This window comes from Ambystoma mexicanum, chromosome 1p (genome assembly GCF_040938575.1).
Source record: "Ambystoma mexicanum isolate Mex_15411 chromosome 1p, UKY_AmexF1_1, whole genome shotgun sequence".
In the NCBI taxonomy this organism is placed as follows: Eukaryota; Metazoa; Chordata; class Amphibia; order Caudata; family Ambystomatidae; genus Ambystoma; species Ambystoma mexicanum.
Genome location: NC_090921.1, coordinates 524,154,012 through 524,174,747, shown reverse-complemented (window position 1 = coordinate 524,174,747; position 20,736 = coordinate 524,154,012).

Below are 20,736 nucleotides of genomic sequence, written 5' to 3'. Positions count from 1 at the left end.
CTCTTTTCCCCACTTTTGCCCTTAAAGGGTCTTCTATCCCAACCAGCTTCTTGCCTGGGACTGGTACTATCTCTTTATACAGATATTGTTCTGTTACAAAACGTTTCCCTTTCTACTTTGCCAGGGGGGCTTCTGGAAGCCCCTGTCCTTCATTTTGTGCCTCTAGGTGAGAAGGTAGGTCTGCCTGGTTCCTGCCTGGTAACAGTGGTACCAGTAGGTGGTGCTCTTTTTGAGTGCTTACTCTCACCCAATTACTTTCTTTGCCCTTCCCCGGGGATCTACCCAGGTGATCTCTGCCTAGGGCTGTAAGTAGCTGTTATAATGTGACCAAACTGGAGTTTCCTTTCTAGGCTACTGGGCAATACTGCTAAGCATCTGATGACTTCTAGTCTCACTGACTTACTTTTTATGAGGGGCATGCATGCTCCTTCTATCATTGAATAATTTCCCCCAGCTATTGCTAGCCCTAAGCTCATTGCTGCTTCTGCTCCCTGGGAGGTCAATATCTCTCCCAAAATGGAGGTTAGTGCTATAATTGAAGGAGTCCCAATTAAATGAAGGTACAACCAACTATATACCGAGACCCAACTATCAAAGTGTTCCACAGGTAGATTACAACTTGTTGGCATTATAATTTCTATAATTTCTATTGCCCTCTGCCTCTGCTGAGGAGTGACCTGAGGCTAGGCTGCCTCTAACTGGCTCAGCTTAGTGGAATACCATCTAGGGATTGTCCTCCTGCCTCATGTGGCAGATGCCCAATAAGGCTTTGAAGGTCTTGAATGGAAGTGTTCCTTCCTTCCCTGCTATTACTGGTCTGGGTGCTGCTGTAGCAGCTTCCAAAGCTCTTTATTCTACAGCTTGAGTGCAGACAGTGTCAAAATGTCTGCTCAGGAGTTCATATCCCTCCCTGGCATATGGGTAATTTGCCCCCTATTTGGGTGTAACATTAAGTATGTGCTCTAAGGTTAACCCTTCCATAGCAAATGGGCCATGTCTAGCCCTTGTGGTGGGATATATCAAATCCCCTTGAAACCAGTTCTGGTAGTCTACCTGCTGCAAGGCTAACTCAGGATACCTATAGGGTGTGTGATGTATTTGATACAGATCCCTTCCAATGTGTAGGGATTCAAAGCTATACCTGGCTTAATGCTGGGGGTCTTCATATATGTAAACAGGGTTTCCCCTGACAATCTCCCAGCCACTGCCACTGTTAAGTTGATGTTGACATCTCTGCTATTCACTAACACTTTGTTCTACACCCTTCTACAAAATTTTGATCACCCCACCCCCAGAGCCTTCCCTCCACCCCCAGGGGAGTGCCCAAGACCCCCCATCAGGGGCTGCTGTAGAAAGTGGACATAGGGACAAGCATATACCCGCCACTGTGCATCAGAAAAGAAAGAAGGCAACAACGCTTGCAGTAGGTGACAACTCTCTTTTATCTACCCAGGAGGGGTTTACCAATGTCACATTTAATTTATTGCTCACACCATCCAGTAACCCTTCACATGTGTATTAAAAGTAATTTACCATATATAACACATCAATACACAATACATTTAAATAGATGCCCCACAATTAAAGGTTCTTGTTCAAATACTTCTGACAAACTTCTCAGTGATGAACACTCAATGAATGCCTCTTTGACTCTCATGTATAAAGTACGTCTTTTAATTATGAGAAATAATGAATTAAGAAACATTTCTACTAAAGATAACACACTTAATATGCAAAAAGATATTGAGTAAGTAGCTATTGTTGCCCCTGCTTCTATATCTAATCAACATCAATCAATCTTCTCAGAGGCATTTTAGCCACTTCAAAGGTAACTGCCTGCCTCATCAGATCTCACTAGGCACTTCATAGAATGATCTTCCCACTATACCTCCCCCCAATGTGATTTAAAAATGGGTAAATCACGACTCTGCAGAAGATAGATGGTAGGGAGATTAATGGCGGCTGGAGCCCAGAGACCTGTAGTCAGTTAAAAAAATGTAGTTCTTCTGAAAAGGTAGTAGGTCTACTCAAAACGTTAATAGTAGCGTCTTTCTGAGACTCAAAAAGCCCAATAATGAGATTTCAGGGGCTTGAAAATCACAGCCAGTAAAAAGGAGGTAGATTCCTCCTCCCCCCCTGCAATGGTTTGCACAAAGGGAGCTTCTAGTCTGCTTCAGTCCTCCAGCCCTCTTCTGTCAGTCTTCAGGTCTGCTCACAGGCTCAGCTCATCTCTTGTCCCAACCCTCTGGACCCAGTCCATAAATAGTACTTGGGCATCTCCTATACCAATCAGAGCCATTTTCAAAAGGCTGATGTGGTCACCTGTCATTTTCTACCAATAAGAAGTAAAAGCAATAAGCTGCAGAAGCCACCTGCCATTATCTACAAATGAGCAATACAAGCAATACGCTTCTGAGGCCACCTGTCATTGTCTACCAATGAGCATTAAACTCAATAAGCTGCCCCTTTGGTCATGCGCTGCACCGGAAGTGTTGTAGTTCATTAATTCATTTTAGTTTCTTATATAACTGCTGTTTCCCTTTTGTTTACTATTACGGGGACACCTGACATTCTTCCCAGAAAGTTTGTAGTGCCTCATAGAGACACTGTTTACACTTTTGTTCTCGCAGTTAGAGAGTTTGTTTATATTTAAGCCGCCACAGTGTCCTATCAAGGACACTTGCTGCTCTTCCCGGAAAGTATCTAGTGCAGTGGACGGCTATGTTCATAGAAAATGACTATAGTGTTCTGGCTTCAAGGTCACTGGCGCTCGTTCCAGTTTCTCACACAGAACATTGCTTTAATATGCTTTAATATAATTTTACCTTGGCAAAAGCATCTATCATATTCGATTCCCTTTATGTAAGGAGATACAACATTGAGGTTGAAGCTCTTGAGTTTACCGTTGCAGCCTTCACCACCAGTCCCTCTGGGCTTGGGTGTGCCGTGAATGAAGTGATGTGAATCTGATCACACCTACCTCCAGAACCTTCCCTCCACCCCAAGGAGAGTGTCCAAGACCCCCCAGCAGGGGAAGTGGTAAGAGTAGGGAAAAACATATACCCATCACTGTGCATCAGAAAAAAGAGAAGGCAACAACCTCTGCAGTAGGCGGCTACTCTCTTTCATCTGCCTAGGAGGCGTTTACCAATCTCACATATATTCTATTGATTGTCTACTGCTTACACCATCCAGTAACCATTCATGTATGTATTGAAAGACATGTACCATATATAACACAGCAATACAGAATATATTTTAAAAAATTCCCCACGCTTAATGTTCTTGTTCAAATACGTATGACAAACATCTCATTGATGACCACTCAATTCATGCTTCTTAGACTCTCATGTACAAAGTAAATCTTTTAATTATGGGTGCTTCCAGTCCGGTCCGCTTCAGCCCTCCAGCCCACTTCTTCCAGTCTTTAGGTATGTTCACAGGCTCAGCTCACCTCCCCTACCAACCCTCTGGACCCAGACCTCAAATAGTACTTGGGCGTCTTCTCTACCAATCAGAGTTGGCTGCAAAAATCTGCCGACATCACCTGTCATTTTCTACCAATCAGCATTTAAAAGCGGGAAGCTGCTGAGGTCACCTGTCATTGTCTACCAATGAGCATTAAAGGCAATAAGCTTCTGAGGTCAACTGTCTTTGCCTACCAATGAGCATTAAAAGTAATAAGCTGCTCCTTTGGTCATTCCTTGCTGCACCGGAAGTGCTGTAGTTCATTCATTCATTGTAGTTTCTTAGATAACTGCTGTCTCACTTTTGTTTACTACAGGGGCCACCTGGCATTCTTCCCAGAGTCTGCAGTACGTCATAGACACATTGTTTACACTTTTGTTCTCGCAGTTAGAGGGTTTCTTTATATTTAAGCAGCCACACCGTTCTTCTATCAAGGACACTTGGTACTCTTTGCAGAAAGTCTGTATTGCAGTGAACGGCTTTGTTTATAGACAAAGACAAACGGTTCTAGCTTCAAGGTCACACTCCTTCCAGTTTCTTGCACAGAACACTGCTTTAATATAATGTTACCTTTGCTAAGGCAGATCTCGCATTCACCAAATATGAAAATATTTGCATCGAGGCTGGATCTATGGCCCAAAAATATGCTGCTTTAAGCATAACTGAAATGGTTAGACACAAAATTGTATGTCAGAATGGAAGTTTTCCCCTTGCCGTTGTACACTTTTTTGTAAGCTCGACGTCGACTACGGTTGTCAAGCATGGGCGGTGCCACAATCACATGACCAGGTCTGCTATAGCCGCATTAACCGGCAAGGCTCTTGCCGAATGCGACCCCTTGTCCAATATATGGGTCAATTCATACTGCTGGAGTGGTTTTGATGGAGAGCCGATGCCAAGAGCAATAACTACTTTCTCAACCACTACGCAATAATGGGCATTCGGGTGTGCGTATGAGGATGCCTGCTGCATTTCAACGTTGTGTCCAGCATGCATGCGTCGTGCAAACCTTCTGCTCGCTCAATCAGTCCTGGCTGGCTGGCAATAAAATCAGGCAGTGGATCCATGTCTGACCCAACTGGTGTGGTTTTTGCCGTACTTGGCGTTTAGGCCGAAGCCGTACCAGCTGTAGCTTTCTCCAAGATCTGCATCATCTGGGTTTTAAACTCCTCCCATTTCTCCCTTAAAGCTCCTTCAGAAGGTTAGGGCTTACCCCTTTCACTCAATGAGTTGGAGTGGTGCCTGTGCTGCTGCTTCTTATGAGAGCAGGAAGAGTAGTGGACTTGCTGTGCAAGGGCAACTGCTTCTTTGACTTTTTTCGGTGCCTAATCGGCCTGCTGTTTTCGGTGGTAGGTCATTTGGTCGATCTAGTCGGCAATTCGATGGGGCCTCCTTAGCACCAGCTTTGCATAGCATTCCCTCACGGCCTTCGGGTTAATCGACTGTCAGGAACCACATTGCTTGGTGTCATGTTCCACTCCCAGACAGCAAAAACAGTTATTGTGCGGCTCTGTGAGGAACATTTCACAAGTTTGAATCCCAACGGATTGGGCCACAACATTCTGATACAGTTTCCATTTGAAAATCTCACGCCATGTTCCAAACAGCATGTTGACTGTGCAGAAAGAAGCAGGAACTGAAGTAAGGGGTCGTTATGCATTACTTAAGTATAATAAGTGACATCAAGTTTGGAGTTGAGGAGTAGCAGGCGAGACACGAGGAAGCCGAGAGACAACATTGAGCCGCACTACACCCCCTGTTAAAATGTTCTGAGCAGCTGAGGCTGAGTCGATTATATATCAAGATGAAGAATCAGTGAGAGCATTGGATCCATTCAAAGTTTAACCTCCCCCATGAGTAACTACTGCTTAGGTGGCTCATGGCCCTTATATAAGTGACTGTACATTGTAATGAAAATACGGTATGTGGAAGTGAAGCCCTAGTCAGGAATGCGCACAACTGGATTTTCATGAAAGGAAATGAAGTGAAATTGTGGTTGAGCTGCTGTCGTGTAGGTAGTGAGATGATCCTCCACTATCACCTTGAAGTATATCAAATTTTTGTGAATTACTATCTACACAGGCTGCGCTTGGTAACCAACGTAAAAGCACTGATGTGGAAAATTTAAACATAAATGATGGGGAATTAATCACAGAGATATTCAACTGATTTATTAGTGACAAAGAACAAGGTTGTTTATTCACAGGTAGAGTGTAACACATTAATTGTGTTAAATAAATCAAAACTTGGATGAATTATACAGTATATTTTTGTAAAAGGAAATACCAAGCGAAAGTCATACAATGTGTTGAGTACTTCAACAACCAAAACTTGAATATATCACATTGTTTGGAATAGGCTTGGTCAATACAACACCCACAATTTATATGCAATTGCGCAGCGTATTTGTTGAGTACTTCAACGACCAAAAACTTGAATAGATCACATTGTTTGAGAAAGGCTTATTCGCCAAATCACACAGAATTTATATGCAATTGCACAGCTTGTTTAACATTAAAGGAAAGTCAAGAATTTGCCAAAACATGCCAACACGTGTTTCAACCAAAGAGGTCGTCCTCAGGGCATACCAGTGTATTTTACCATTTGCATTAATCTGTGATTATTGAACCTTGGCTTAAATGTAATTGAGGTTTCCTAATACTTGATTCTACTTTCAGTAGTTGAGAGATTTGGTAATTTCTACATGCTTGACTGGACAGGGTCGGTCTTGCAAACAGGTAATAGTTGTCGCTCGACTGACGTGCCGCTGGTGCAGTATAATTGAAGTGTAACGCCCGTTTTTAGCGTACCTTGCCTTTAAATTCGGCCGTAATCGGCATACGATCCAAGAAGTTAATGTGCTCAATGGCCGGTTGTTTCTCAATACTGAAATATACAAAAATATACTGTATAATTCATCCAAGTTTTGATTTATTTAACACAATTAATGTGTTACACTCTACCTGTGAATAAACAACCTTGTTCTTTGTCACTAATAAATCAGTTGAATATCTCTGTGATTAATTCCCCATCATTTATGTTTAAATTTTCCACATCAGTGCTTTTACGTTGGTTACCAAGCGCAGCCTGTGTAGATAGTAATTCACAAAAATTTGACTGTACATTGTATCCTGGCAAAGGAGAAAAAGCTGTGACTGTAGAGTTGATATTTTGGGGTTTTTATCAAAGCCAGCCCAGTGCCAACCAGACCAGGGTCCTTATCTGTGTGAAGCTCTTCTGAACTGGCTTTCTAATAAGAGTTATGCACAAGCACGTTCTGTAGAATGCTGTGCTTCAACACCATCCCTGCCATCCAAACTCAGACTTTACCTAATCAAACTCCTACTGCCTCCAACAGATGTATTTTTATCTGAATGAACACACTTGTCCGATTTGCCTTATTATTGCCTCCCACTTTTATATTTTATAGATGGTAATTGGGAGATGGAGCAAAAGAAAAAAGAACATCTGTCTACAGAATACATATGTTCTCAATGAACTGGCAAATATCACAGGTCAGGGGTTTGATAAGGAGGTGACATAGAGCAATAGGTCACCCACTCTGGCTGTCATGTGTACATGTGGTATAGGTGAGTAGGAATTGGAACTAGAAGCTGATTCTAACCAGACTGCGGAATGGTTTTGTTTCTGATAACATTTTTTGAACTTCAGGAGTGCCAGAGTCACTCATACGTTCTGCTCCAATACTTCACAGGTAACTTGCCAACATAATGATGAGGAAAATAGATCAGGTGTTCTTATTCAGCATATGGTGTCAAAGTCATTAGAAGTTTCATAGCACAAACATAAAGACCTGACAGTCATTGTGGCATGATAGTTAGTGAGAAAGACAGGTGGGGCTTTGATATGTAATTGTGAATGCATCTTTAGGAACTATATTATTTGAATGCCTTTATCTGCCTTTCAGTTTAGCACTATGTTCCCGAATCGCTCACAAGGGCCAGCCAAAAGACTGCAGCAGAAAAGATAAGTATTACTCCCCAGGAGGGAAGAGAATTGGCTCATGGGTGTGGGATGATGCAAATACAGCCCTTGCAGCATGTAGTGTTTAACATGGATAATCCTCGAATTATCGATCAGGCCAGTTAGAAAGAGCAACAGGGCTTGTCACTGGGACACAGTCATTGGAACTTTAAAATCACCAGGGATGTGTTTACCAAGCTAATCAGAGAAAAATAGAAACTTGTGAGGAACCTTATTCTGTGGATACTACTTGATCGACCTCAGCGCCCTAATGGTATCTTTTACACACTTGATCCAAGTTTTGTTGCATGAATATAATAAGCGAACAGAGCTTCTTGGTTCCTCTACTCCGTTTTACAACAGATACAAACAAGAAGTGTTTTTGCTTATTTATGGTACATGCATCAAAGAGAATAAAGGTCCACACGTTTTTATACTGGTGAAGACCACTCTAACAAAATTAGGTGTTTATTTTAGATATCTCAGTGCAAATGCCCTTTGTGATAACACGTGTTTCGGCGTATTAACGCCTTTTTCAAATCAGGGCTGGTCTTAAGTATACCAAACATAAGTTGCATACATAATAGAAAACAAAAAACGTGATTAGACATGATTTCTAAGTTACCAAAGAGTGAAACACACTAAAGACATAGTATATCAAAAACACCAACATTTCTAAAATGCACCAACATTTAAAAAATGCACCAACAATGCATTTGTAACACATGTATGTTTCATTTAAATTAGCAATGGCCATTTGAATTTCATGTAAATGCCCCATTTGATATTCAAATATCACCGACATGAGGGGAGGGGAAAAAGGAGGGATATATTAGTTGAACATAAAAAGAAAACAATGGACAACCAAAACAATAAGTAAGAAATGTCAATATTAGTCTCTTTAGCAACTTCCATACTGTGTGTTTCAAAATAAAACAGCAGGATTCTCAATTTCTGTGTCATACTGCTTAAATAGTCTTTGTAAAGCATGAGTCATGGGATCAATCCCAACCTGTTAAATAAACACGTTGTAAGTATGGTTTCCCCAATTCCAAACAATTCAGTTTCTTAAGGTTCATATGTGCGTGTTTCCTTAATTTGCCTGTTATTTTATTTCTCGAATACTGTGCAGTTATTCCCTTCTTTAAGAAGCGATTTTCACCTATTCTATATTCCCATGTTATCTAGTCTCGCAATGCTTCATTCCGCACGTACTTTCATTTTAAAAGTGACAAGTGTCCACTCGTTTTATAGAATCTTAAGTTTTAGCGTGAATGTGCACCAATGATATATTCTATAGACTTGCGCTTGCAGGAACAAACGTTCACCGTCTTTCGCCTGTTAAGCTAAGGGCTTACCTCAAAAGTCCTCATTTCGTCATACGTGTGGTCTGATCCAATTCGCCACGTCTAATGCTGTGTAAACTAGTCATTTTTGATTTCTAGTTACTATGGTGACCGCTATGGTCCTTCTACAGTTTCTAGTGTGGGCGCCATGTTTAGGGCTATGTTCAGGCTTCTGTTATGAATCTAACTTACGTTCCCATACTGACCAATACATTGAATCCTGTGCGTTGATGTTTGGTTTCAGTTTCTGTTATGGGAATTTAAATGTGAAAATCTATGTTATGCAACTGTCAGAACTTGCAACCATTTTAGAACACTGGATGACGACCAACCACCTCCTCCTCAACCCTGGAAAAACAGAAATCCTAGTATGTAGTAAAACCACTCTCCTTCCCCAACCTATCACCTGGCTCACTCTTGGCTCCCACTCCCCTCCGCCCCCCACAGCTTCCACTTCGGGGAAAAACCCTGGATGCAAGCTGGACTCGCATCTATCCCGTATCCCTCTCCCAACACATCAACTCTGTATCTAGAACCTGCTTCTTCCACCTACGCATCCTCAGGCAAATTTTCCTGTACCTCACCTACCCACACCGAATCTCTGCATAGAAACAATGTATCTAGTGCAAACCTACTCTTTTATGTATTGTACAAGATAATACAAAATTAGACGACCAACATGGGTGCAGGGGAGGTACAAACAATATGGTGTGCTAATGTTAGGACTCCCCTTTCCCCTGCACACCTTTATGCTGTTTAAACAGCCAACAGTTAGATTGTGAATTTACAATTCTTAGTTTTATAAACCCAAGATGCAATAATTAACACTGAAGTCTTTAGGGTTTGTATACGCTTCTTTACTTGTCTAGAACCGAGCCCAACATGTTGCGGGGGGAGAGCTCTTTCTTCAGGAGCAAACACTGTAAATATAGTAAGTATTCATTGCATTAATGAGGATCAAGTAAGTATTTTCAAATTCAAAAACCAGTTTACAAATGTACAAAAACTTGCATATCAACTAACAACTCAGATTTCATATGCTTAAAGTAACCAATGTCACAATCATAAAATATCATTAATTAGATCACCACTGTGTACAAAATCACACGTCTCAGTTACATCACCATTAGTGAAAACAGATAGTACCTGTGAACCTCTTATGCACCCAATATCGGAAAGCCAGAGAAATTCCAACCCCCCCCCTTATAGGAGAGGGAATATCACCAGAGAACTGCACCCTAATAATAGATCAATGCGAACTATAGTCAAGAATCAGAGAGTGAAAAAAGAGAAGCGGTAAGAAGAACCTATCCATTCATAAAAGGGTAAGATACCAAAACATATGCAGAAATATAAAATCTGAGTCGATAGAACCACACATATAATGTGAGCGATGAGGTGCCAAAAAGCCCAATAACTATTACAGAAAGAGAAAGAAGTATATAGACAATGGTCTTCTTTCAATGATGGGGCAGGAATCTAAGAGATTGGGCCTCATTATGAGGTTGGGGGTAGCCATGGAGCTGTTAGCTCCATGGCTGCCTCCAAAACCCTTCCGACTCCGCCCTGGTGAATGGAGCAATTAACGGTCCATTCCGAGGTTGGAGGGACCGGTAATTCCCCATTCACCAGGGCCATTCCCCATTCCCATTTGAGCCCCCATAGGGCTCAATGGGAAGGTGCTAATAACGGTACCGCAAATTGCGGTACGTTATTAGCTCTAGAGACCCTTTGCGGGTCCCGTCCTTAACGCCTGCAAAAAACAGGCGTTAATGAAGGACCCGCAAAGGGAACTCGTAGTAGGGAGGTAAGGGATTACCGGCACCGGTGCCCTTACCGGTGCCGGTAATCCCTTACCTCCCACCTCGTAATGCGGCCCATAGTCTGGTGAGGGCATAGAAGCCACCAATGGACACTGAAAGGAGACTACGTGCACGCAAGAAAGGCACGTTCCCATGCCTATCATGCAGCAATTGTGTCATCAAAGGCAGTATGATTTCCCATCCTTACACTGGACCAAAAATGTGCCTTGGAGATTTTGAAACTTGTTCCACCTCAGGTGTAATATATTGCATTAAATGCCCTTTTGGCCTACTCTATACGCTTGAATACAAGTCAAATATTTGCACCAACAACCTCAGGTCACCTGTGGCAAGACACTTTCAGAAGAAACACTACAACATTTCTCAAATTAGGTTTTGTGTGCTGCACGAGGCCACAGCGCCCAATCTGCATTGCAGACTGGCATTTGGTGGAATGGATACCGCTCAACTCACATGCTTTTCTGGGTGCCACCCACTGCAGTCCAGTCGCTCAAAGGGCAAGCACAACACACGTCTATGAAACCCAAAACAAAACATGTGTTCCCTTTGTGACTCGAATGTTTAAAGGTGTATCATCACTCATTACGGGAGGGTATAAAGATTTAGTAGAGGCAACTCTGACTTTTAAACTGGGCAGCCTTTTCTCATCTTCATGTGGGACAGTCCCTTTTACCCCACATGTGCACCTTGTCTGTAGATCCATTTAAAATTGAGTGAAAAGTCTTGCAGCCAGGCAGTTTCCATCTGACAAGAGAGAATGATAAACAGATGTGGGCACAACAGTGCTACAGTAGCCACGTAGACAGGCTTGAATGTGTGCGGGGAGTCGGGGTTGAATCCACATGTGGAATAGTTTGTCTGGGAAGAAGCCCACACAGTGTGAATGTGGCAACCCACTAATTGAGTGGCCACTGGGATGAATTAAGGTGCTAAATCGTTTGATGAGGCCAAGCATTTGTCTTACGCTTTAATGTTGAAAAATACTCTGCTCTCCAGCATCAATAAGCAAAAACTCCCAGTAGGGGGCTTTTGCTAGATAGTTGCCACTGTCGCGAGAGTACAGCATTAACCTTCACACATGAAACTGATTCAGCTTACAAAATGGCAGCACCCAAGTGTTGGAAAATGAAGGTTTTAAAGGTCTTTTTTATTATGTAGAAAAAGAAAGGGGCGAAGGAACCCTCTTTTTTGTTTTCGGGGGGCCTGACTCTAGAGGGTAAGTAAGTAACAGAGCACAAAAATACAGAGTCAAAAGGCTACCCCTCTCTTTGACACACAGGAGGTGCAACAAAATTATAGAAGGCTAGGTTTAATTATACACTAACGGTTTGATCACATAAGAAGTGGGAAAACTACAGGTAAAACAAAATGTGTTCATAATGACGATGTATATTTAAAAACAAAGACTTTCTTGGAAGAACATTTTTAGAATTTGTTTTTTGAAAGAACACATAGACCAAATCATTAATAATGCACAGAGGGGGCGTGGCTTGGCGGCCATGCGAGAGTGAGCAGACTCCGAGGAGCTCCCGCCAGATCCGACCAGAGATCCTGAGAAAGGCGTATATCAGTAAATAAAAAGACAAACAAACGCGAGGAAAAGGCGTCGGAAGACCCAAGGCACACACGGGAGAAGACCCGAGGAAAAACGGAGACCAGAAGAGTGAAAACGAGAAGGGAAAGAAGCGCGCGGCACCACCGACAAAATGGCGGACGCGCAGCGCTGAAAAAAGGACCCGCGTCCCAAAGCACGAAGAAGGCCGAAGAGCAGGAGCAGAACCGGGCGAGACAGCTGATCGACGTCCAGCGCAGGCAAGACCGAAACACCACCGGAGTGGCAGAAACCCGAGACGCCGACTGCAGGGATAGCCGCGTACCACCGACCCGGAGAAGGTGAAGACGGCACGGCTCGAGAACGGGGAGCGGCCCGCGGACCGGAACTGGAGAACAGCTTTTCCCAGCCGAAGCGGGACGAGCAGCGGCAGCAGGATCCCGGCGGTACAACGGAAGAACCTGAGCGGTGAGGCAGCGGAGGCGAGGGGCGACCCACAGACTGAGCCCCGGAAGAGCGAAGGTGAGAGTTAACGGCGGAGAGCCAACAGAGCGACGTGGGACCCCGAGAGACGAGGCGGCGGAGACCGGGAGCCGACCCGAGGACCGGACCGAGAGAGCCCCCCCTTGACGCAGAAGCGGCGGAGGCCCAGCTGAACAATCGGAGAACCGGAAAACAAGGCAGAACGGATTGAAAGCGGCCCACAGACCGAACCGAGGCAGATTCCCTCACGTTGAAACGGAGGTGAGCGACAGCGGAGCAACGAGGGACCCCACAACGAGAAGGAACGGAGAGCGAGGGCCGGACCATAGAAGAGCTTCCCCCGACCAACGCAGAAGAGAGCAACAACGACAAATTGGATTGCTGAAGAGGAGTCCTCACCTGCCAGTCCGGAGCGGAACCGAGGGAGACAGCAGATCAACACCCAGCTTAAGCAGGATCGGAACATCACCCGACCGGCAGCGGGAGGAGGCACCGACGGCAGCAACGGGGAAGAAAGCCCGAGACAGCACCACGGAAACGGCGCGACATCGAACGAGGAAGGGGGAAGGCTTCGAGACCCACGGTCAGGAAGCAGCCCACAAATCGGACCGAAGAAGAGCCCTTCCCTGCCGCAGAGGTGACTAGCAGATCCGGAGAGGAGAGGCAGCGACGAGACACAGGAACCGGGCCCAGGAACAAGAAACATACCGCAGGGCGGGTCAGGGAAGCCGAGACCCAGCTCTAAACACCTAAAGAGAGAGGGAAGAGAACACCGAAGAAAGACACGGCAAACGGACAGAAAGGGTAAAGCCTCAGAGAGATATCGCTTGATAACAAGGTAACACACACAGGAAGAGTGGAAGCGAGTGGGGGAACTGAAAAGGGACCCACTGCAGCGCAAACGGAGCCAAACTGAACAGGGCCCAACTACAAGCCAAGAGCAGTGGGCATTAATATGCCAGACAAGTCTAAAAGCGGCAGAGGGAGACAAACAGTCATGGAGACATTCACCCGGAAGAACGACGACCAGCAGCCAGGGGCCGAGGAGAAAGACATGCCGGAGTCATATGCCACGCAGGGAGAGATCAGGCAAGTGGAAAGCAGTATATTGGAAGCCATAGGGGCGTTAAAGACGTCGATAGAAGGAAAGCTAGATGCAGTGATGGTAGATGTGGGACTTCTTAGACAAGACACGAGAAATCTGGCGGAAAGGATGACAACAGTGGAACAACAAGCACAGAGTAACTCAGTGGAAGTGTCCGCCTCGCGAACACAAATGTCGGAAGCACTGGAAAGAATTAATATACTAGAACGCAGAGTTGAAGACGCAGAAGGTAGGGCCCGACGCAATAACGTACGAATAGTGGGGCTGCCAGAAGGAGAGGAAGGAAGGGACCCCACGGACTACATAGAGAACCTCCTGATCCAAGAAGTAGGGGCAGGGACCCTATCCCAGGGCTTCGTAGTAGAAAGGGCACACCGAGCGCTGACTAGAAGACCGCGCCCAGGAGCACCACCAAGACCAATGATCGCAAAAATTATGAACTTTAAGGATAGGGAGAAAATCCTGACTTTCTCGAGAGAAGGAGGGAACATCACAAGGAACGGGGCCAGGATAACAATATATCCAGACTATACGGTACTGGTGCAAAAGCAGAGGGCCCAGTTCTGGCAGACTAAAGAGCGCCTCCGAGCGGCAGGGGTGAAATTCATGCTGCTGTATCCAGCCAAACTAAAAATACTCCATGACGGAAAAACACAGATCTTCGAGACAACGACCGATGCCCAGGAGTGGATGGACCAGCGTGGGATTCCGCAGTCGGCAGAGAGGAACGAGCGAAACAGAAACCACCCCCAGCAAAACAGAGATTAGAACCGAGCACGACAAGCATACTTAACGCTACAGGAGCAAGAACAAGACGGTAGAAATGCCCTACCGGGAAGTAACAAAAAAGAGCAACCGACAACCATCAAGTTGAAAAGCCCATAGTAAAGAGACTTACAATGGGAGCACGAGACTTGGAGAAGGGGAACCGCCAAGACCCACAGAGAAGCCCCAGCAAAAACAATGTTTATAGTGTCAGTTTCAAGACACTACGCCGCGACAGGAAAGGCCGAGGAGGAGAAAGCGGCACCTGGAAAGCGACGGAGCCCGAGCAGAGGAGGGGAGGCTGGGCGTTTGTTGACGTTATTTAGGTTAACAGTTATAACAGTTGGGAAGTTAAGGCAAAGCCCACAAAGAGAGGAGGAGAGCAGAATAAGAAATAACAGTTGTCACACACAAAGAATCAGCAAGGAAAACAAATCCAGGGGACAGCACCCACAAGCAAAAAGCTGGCGGGAGGCACGAGGCAAAAAACTCAACTGCCAGAAGAAGGGACACAGATCCCCAGCAGGAACGCATCGTGAGAATGAGACACCGAGCGAGCCCATGGGAATGAGCAGGCCGCAAGCGCTAGTCCCCACAAAGACCAAGATGTCCTAAGAATTGTCACGTGGAATGTCAGGGGGATGAACGCATACGTCAAGAGGCTAAGGATCTATACCTGGCTAAACAAAACAAGGACTCACATTGCACTGTTGCAGGAAACGCACCTGACGGCGGAAAAACAGGCCAAAATAAAGGGAAAATGGGGAGGCCAGATGTATAGTGCGACGTATTCCAACTACGCCAGAGGAGTCATAACCTGGGTCGCCCCGGGCGTCCCATTCCAGCTCATCAACCAGGAGAAAGACACGGAAGGGAGAATCCTGGTAGTCCATGGGATGCTAGAAAACCGGGAGATATGCCTCGTGAACACCTATGCCCCTAATCACGACGCTACAGCCTTCTTCAGAATGCTCCCGCCCCGGCTGGCCCCGTACAGGAATGCAACGATGATTTGGGCAGGTGACCATAATTGCACTCTGGATCCCCGGCTGGACAGGTCGGACGATAAGCACAAGAGAGCGGCGCCGCCAGCGAGAGCACTACAACAGATACTAGACCAGCTCGGACTCGAAGACGTCTGGAGGAAGGTACATGGGGAAGAGAGAGGATACACGCATTACAGTGCCCCACATAGAACATTCACACGGATTGACTACCTGTTCACGGGCAGGGAAACACTGGGAGAATTCACTGAGGCATACATACACGCGCGAACCCTATCTGACCACGCCCCCCAGACGATCACATGGGCGCACACACACAGGAGAGCCCCTATACCAACATGGAGATTGAGGGCAGAGGCATTACTGGACACGGGCTTCCAGGAATACATCCAAAGCGTGATAGAAGACTATTTTGAACATAATGAGGGTAGTGTGGAGAGCACAGGAACGGTCTGGGAAGCCTTTAAAGTGGTAGTCAGAGGAGAGGCGATGGGGAAAATGGGAGGTCTCCGACGAGAAACCCTAGCACAACTAGATAAGATAGAAAGGAAAATCGAGAAGGCAGAGAGACAAGCGGGAGAAGAGGGGGCGGAACAAGAAAACCTCACCACCCTGCGACAACAGTGCGTGGAGACCTGGGAAAGATTGGGACGACTAGATTACGGGAAATACATACAGAAACTACATGCTGAAGGGGATAAGCCTAGCAGACTCCTAGCCTGGCTAACCAAGCAGGAGACTAAGCGGGAGCCAATTAACGAAATTCAGAACAGGGAAGGAGAGGTGATAAGGTCCCAAGAGGGAATAAACGAGGTGTTCTCGCAGTTCTACGAGGACTTATACTCCAGGGTCCAGGAGGCAGAGGAGGGGGACCTGAGGGAAGCCCTCGCGGAAATCAAACTCCCACAATTGACGGAGGAGCAGGCCCAAATATTAGATGCCCCTCTCACTGTAGAGGAACTAACGGAGGTTATTGCCCAGCTCCCGACAGGGAAATCTCCGGGGCCAGATGGGCTCCCGGGGGAATTTTACAAGCAATACAAAAATGATATAGCCCCGAGACTACTAGAAACATTAGAAGAAGCATACGAGAGGGGAAGACTCCCGAGCAGTATGTCGGAATCCATAATAGTCCCGATCCTTAAAACGGGCAAGCCCCCCCTCGAATGCGGTTCCTATAGACCGATTTCCCTAATAAACCAGGACTCCAAGATCCTGACGGCGGCACTAGCCAACCGCCTGAAAAGAGTGCTACCCACCCTGATCCATACGGATCAGACAGGGTACGTGCCAGAAAGGAACACGTCCTGGAACCTGCGTAGACTCCACTACGTTATAGAAAAGACAAACCAAGAAGGTGGGGAGTGTGCTGTAGCCTCACTGGATGCAATTAAAGCATTCGATTCGGTGGGATGGGACTGGCTCCTGGGAACGCTCACCCACTATGGGATAGGCCAAGGGTTCACAAGATGGATAGAACTACTTTACAAAGACCCGAGAGCGAGAGTCAAGACGGGTAGACAAATCTCTAGGGAATGGGGCATAGAGCGAGGCACAAAGCAGGGATGCCCCCTGTCCCCAATGTTATATATCCTGGCCCTGGAGCCGTTCGCAGTATTCCTAAGAACGGATTATAAAGACACAGGCATAGAGATAGACGGGGAAACACACCAGATATCCATATACGCAGACGATATACTCCTTTACATACAGAACCCACGCACCCACCTGCAAGACCTACTGGAGGCGCTGCGCGCATTCGGTAGGTTATCTGGAATAGTGGTCAACAGGGAAAAATCCGTGCTGTTTCCCCTGGCAGACCTACGAGCAGTGCCGTCAGATCAATTACCACCTCTGGGCATCACGTGGGCCCCGAACACCTTCAAATACCTGGGAGTGGAGATCTATCACGACACCATGGAAACACACGCAGGTAACACACAAATAGCTTTAGACAAAATTGAAAAGGCTATGAAATTTTGGCAGACGCTGCCGTTGGGCATGATAGGCCGGGCGGCACTACTAAAAATGACAGTCCTACCCCGACTCCTATATTACTTCACGAACATCCCATACAACATACCAAAGCCCTTTTTCAAGCGCCTACACACCATAGCGAGAACCTTCCTATGGGGAGGGGGACGAAACAGGGTGGCACTAAGCACACTACAAAGAAGCTATGAGTGGGGAGGCATCAAACTCCCAGATTTTGAGCATTACTATTTGGCAGCACAACTCCAATTTGTGGTGCGATGGCTGGGCGAGGAGACCTCAATAGACGCAATAATTATGGGGCCAGCACTCCGGAAGTATCACCTGAGAGAATTACTATGGGTCAATGCCGCCCAAGCAAAAGAACTGCCCAAAATAGCCCAACTAGGCCGAATATTATGGAAAAGAGCCTGGAAGACACAGGGCATACGAGACCCCTGCTCAAGACACATCCCACTGGCGGGGCTGGTGGACACCCGAGTGGCCAGCCTGACCACGTACAGGGCACAATGGGAAGACAAGGGTGTGGCCCAAATTGGGGACCTGTGGCGTGACGGACAGTGGGTTGAATTCCAGACCCTGATGGATGAACAAGATGTACACAGGGGCCAATTCATCCTACACAATAGCCTAGTCCAGACAATAAAGAAGAGGTGGAGCACTATGCCAGAACCCGAGGACACCGAAGGAGAACTAGAGGCATGGTACGATATATCCGAAGGAGGCCATACGGTGTCCAGACTCTATGAGCGAATACTGGGACACACCAACAAAAAGACACTAACGGCACGGACGAAATGGGAAGAGGAACTGCAACAACCCTTCGAAGACGAGGAATGGAACAAAGTCCTCATGTACACAAAAAAGGTGTCCAGAAACGCCAGGTTCAGACAACTGCAGATATACATAGTACATAGAGCATATCTAACCCCCAAGAGAATGTCAAAGATAGGAGAAGGACAATCCCGGAGCTGTCCGCGGTGCGGAGACGAACAGGCCGACATGGTGCACATGTTCTGGTCGTGCCCGCAAATAGCAGACTTCTGGAACACGGTGAGAGAAAAAGCGTCGACAGCAGACATACAGATGCCAGCAAGAACACCAGCAGCATACCTATTGGGCCTGTTCCCAAGAGGGCACCGGCAGATGACGCACGTGGCAAAAATGAAAGATCTAATGACGATACTAGCGAAACGCCGCATAGCGATGGCATGGAACAAGAGTGAAGGCCCTTCGAAGGAAGGATGGTGGGCCGACCTACAAAAATGGGCAATAGCGGAGACGGCAGTCTGGACGAGAGCCACACAAAGGGGAGAGAGCAACAGCGGAGCCAGATTACAAGCATGGAACTCCCTGGTGCAAGACCTGCTTGGCAGCAGAAGCGATGACGATACGACTGACATTAGCGATCCAGGGGACACAGGAAACGACGAAATTGAACCGCCCACGTCGGGAGGCACTACATAACTCACAACGGAGAGAACTAAGGGGAAGGAAGAGAAGAGGTCGTGACCTGCGCAGACTCTGAACAGTGCAACTCCAACTGGGAAAGACCAACAACTACACGTAAAGACAAGACCAAGGGAAATTTCCAAGGAAAGGAGAAAAGCCACTGGGAGACTGGCCCCTCCGCCACGAACTTGACAACGACCGGCGCCGGCCCGAAGCGGCAAAGGACCATGAACATACTGCGGCTGCCTTTGGGGAGAGGGAGGGGGGGAGGGAGGGGGAAAAGACAATGGGAGGGGGACTTTTGTTTTTGGTTCTGTTTGTTCTCTCCCATCCCTTTTATGTTGTAAAACCAATAAAAAGAAGTTAAAAAAAAAAATTAATAATGCACAGAGCAAGAAACCATGCATCTGCCCATGTACGTGACCTCTTGGGCTGCTTACTGGAGCCTAGTGAGTCCTCCTAAGTCCTAGTCGCGGTCAAATGCACACATGCACCTTAAATTCTACTGTCAGAACGTTTCCCATACCTGGACTTCGGTCTCCAAGGGTGTTTCCAGCCCAAAGCGCATTGAGGCCATACAAATGGGACAATCGCGCTATATAAATAATGACTACAATACAATACAATACAGTATAATATTGGTGAGAAGAACAAATTATGTACCTCAAGTAATATTCTTGCTGATTTAGCAGATCTTGGAAACCTCTTCAACAGCAGTGGGCACTGTGCGATATTGGGTTTGAGACCCTCTGCGCTTTCTTTCCTAGAGTTTTTTTCACCTTGCTTAGCAACGCTGGGGAACTAGTCTTTATGAAAATGTAAGCAGGAGCACTTTATCAGAAGGATAGAATAGGAGGACAACGAAGAATCTGTGGGAGAGACATCCATTAAAAAGAACATTACCACAGGGAAGGAATTTGTTCTTCTATTGAATTGTTTCCTCCCACAGATGTCTCATCTTGTATAGACTCTAATAGCTTTAAGGTTATGCAGGATGAGCGAGGAATGAACCCCGAGGCGAAGGTCAAATTAAATGATTTTGTAAAAGCCCCCTACCAAAACCGGCCTCCTGACCCAATAGAGCATCCAATCAGTAATGTTTATTTTAGGTATGTAACGATTACTAATTTGCAAGGGTTTAGATAGAAGTGCACACCTATGGTAAGTACGTTTACTAAAGAAATTCGAGGATTATTTTAAATAATTTCTAGGTGCGGGGGAGGAACTGCGGTCATGGCACAAGACCCCGACAATAAACAGTAAAAAAAAAAAGAGGATTCAACTTGGGAACCCTCCCGTCCCCTGCACACTTTCAAATGCTTGGATTAATCCAATACAGTTGTTCAAATTGAGTTATACGCATTGTACATATTTTTGTTTCTAACAAATATGATCAGACACAGAAGTGTGAGATAATAAATATATATTTATAGCCAAGCTATATTATTTTCAACAAGAATTATAATTCAGAGACAGATTATTTACAGTGCATAGAAAGAAAATGGAATCAATAGATGAAGCTCAAATTGAGAAAAAATGGATCCAAATTAAATGACGACGCGTTTCGAGGAAGTTCTCCTCTTTTTCAAAAGGCCAAACTTCGACTCTTAACGTAAAAGGAAAAACACAAATTCAGTAAAGAAAATATTGTAGACACAATTCAAAACATATTCAATTTTACAATTTAGAAAATGTAGTGACATTTGTTGTAACATGTCATAATATGTGTTGCAATACATGCAATATGATAAGGTGGATTATG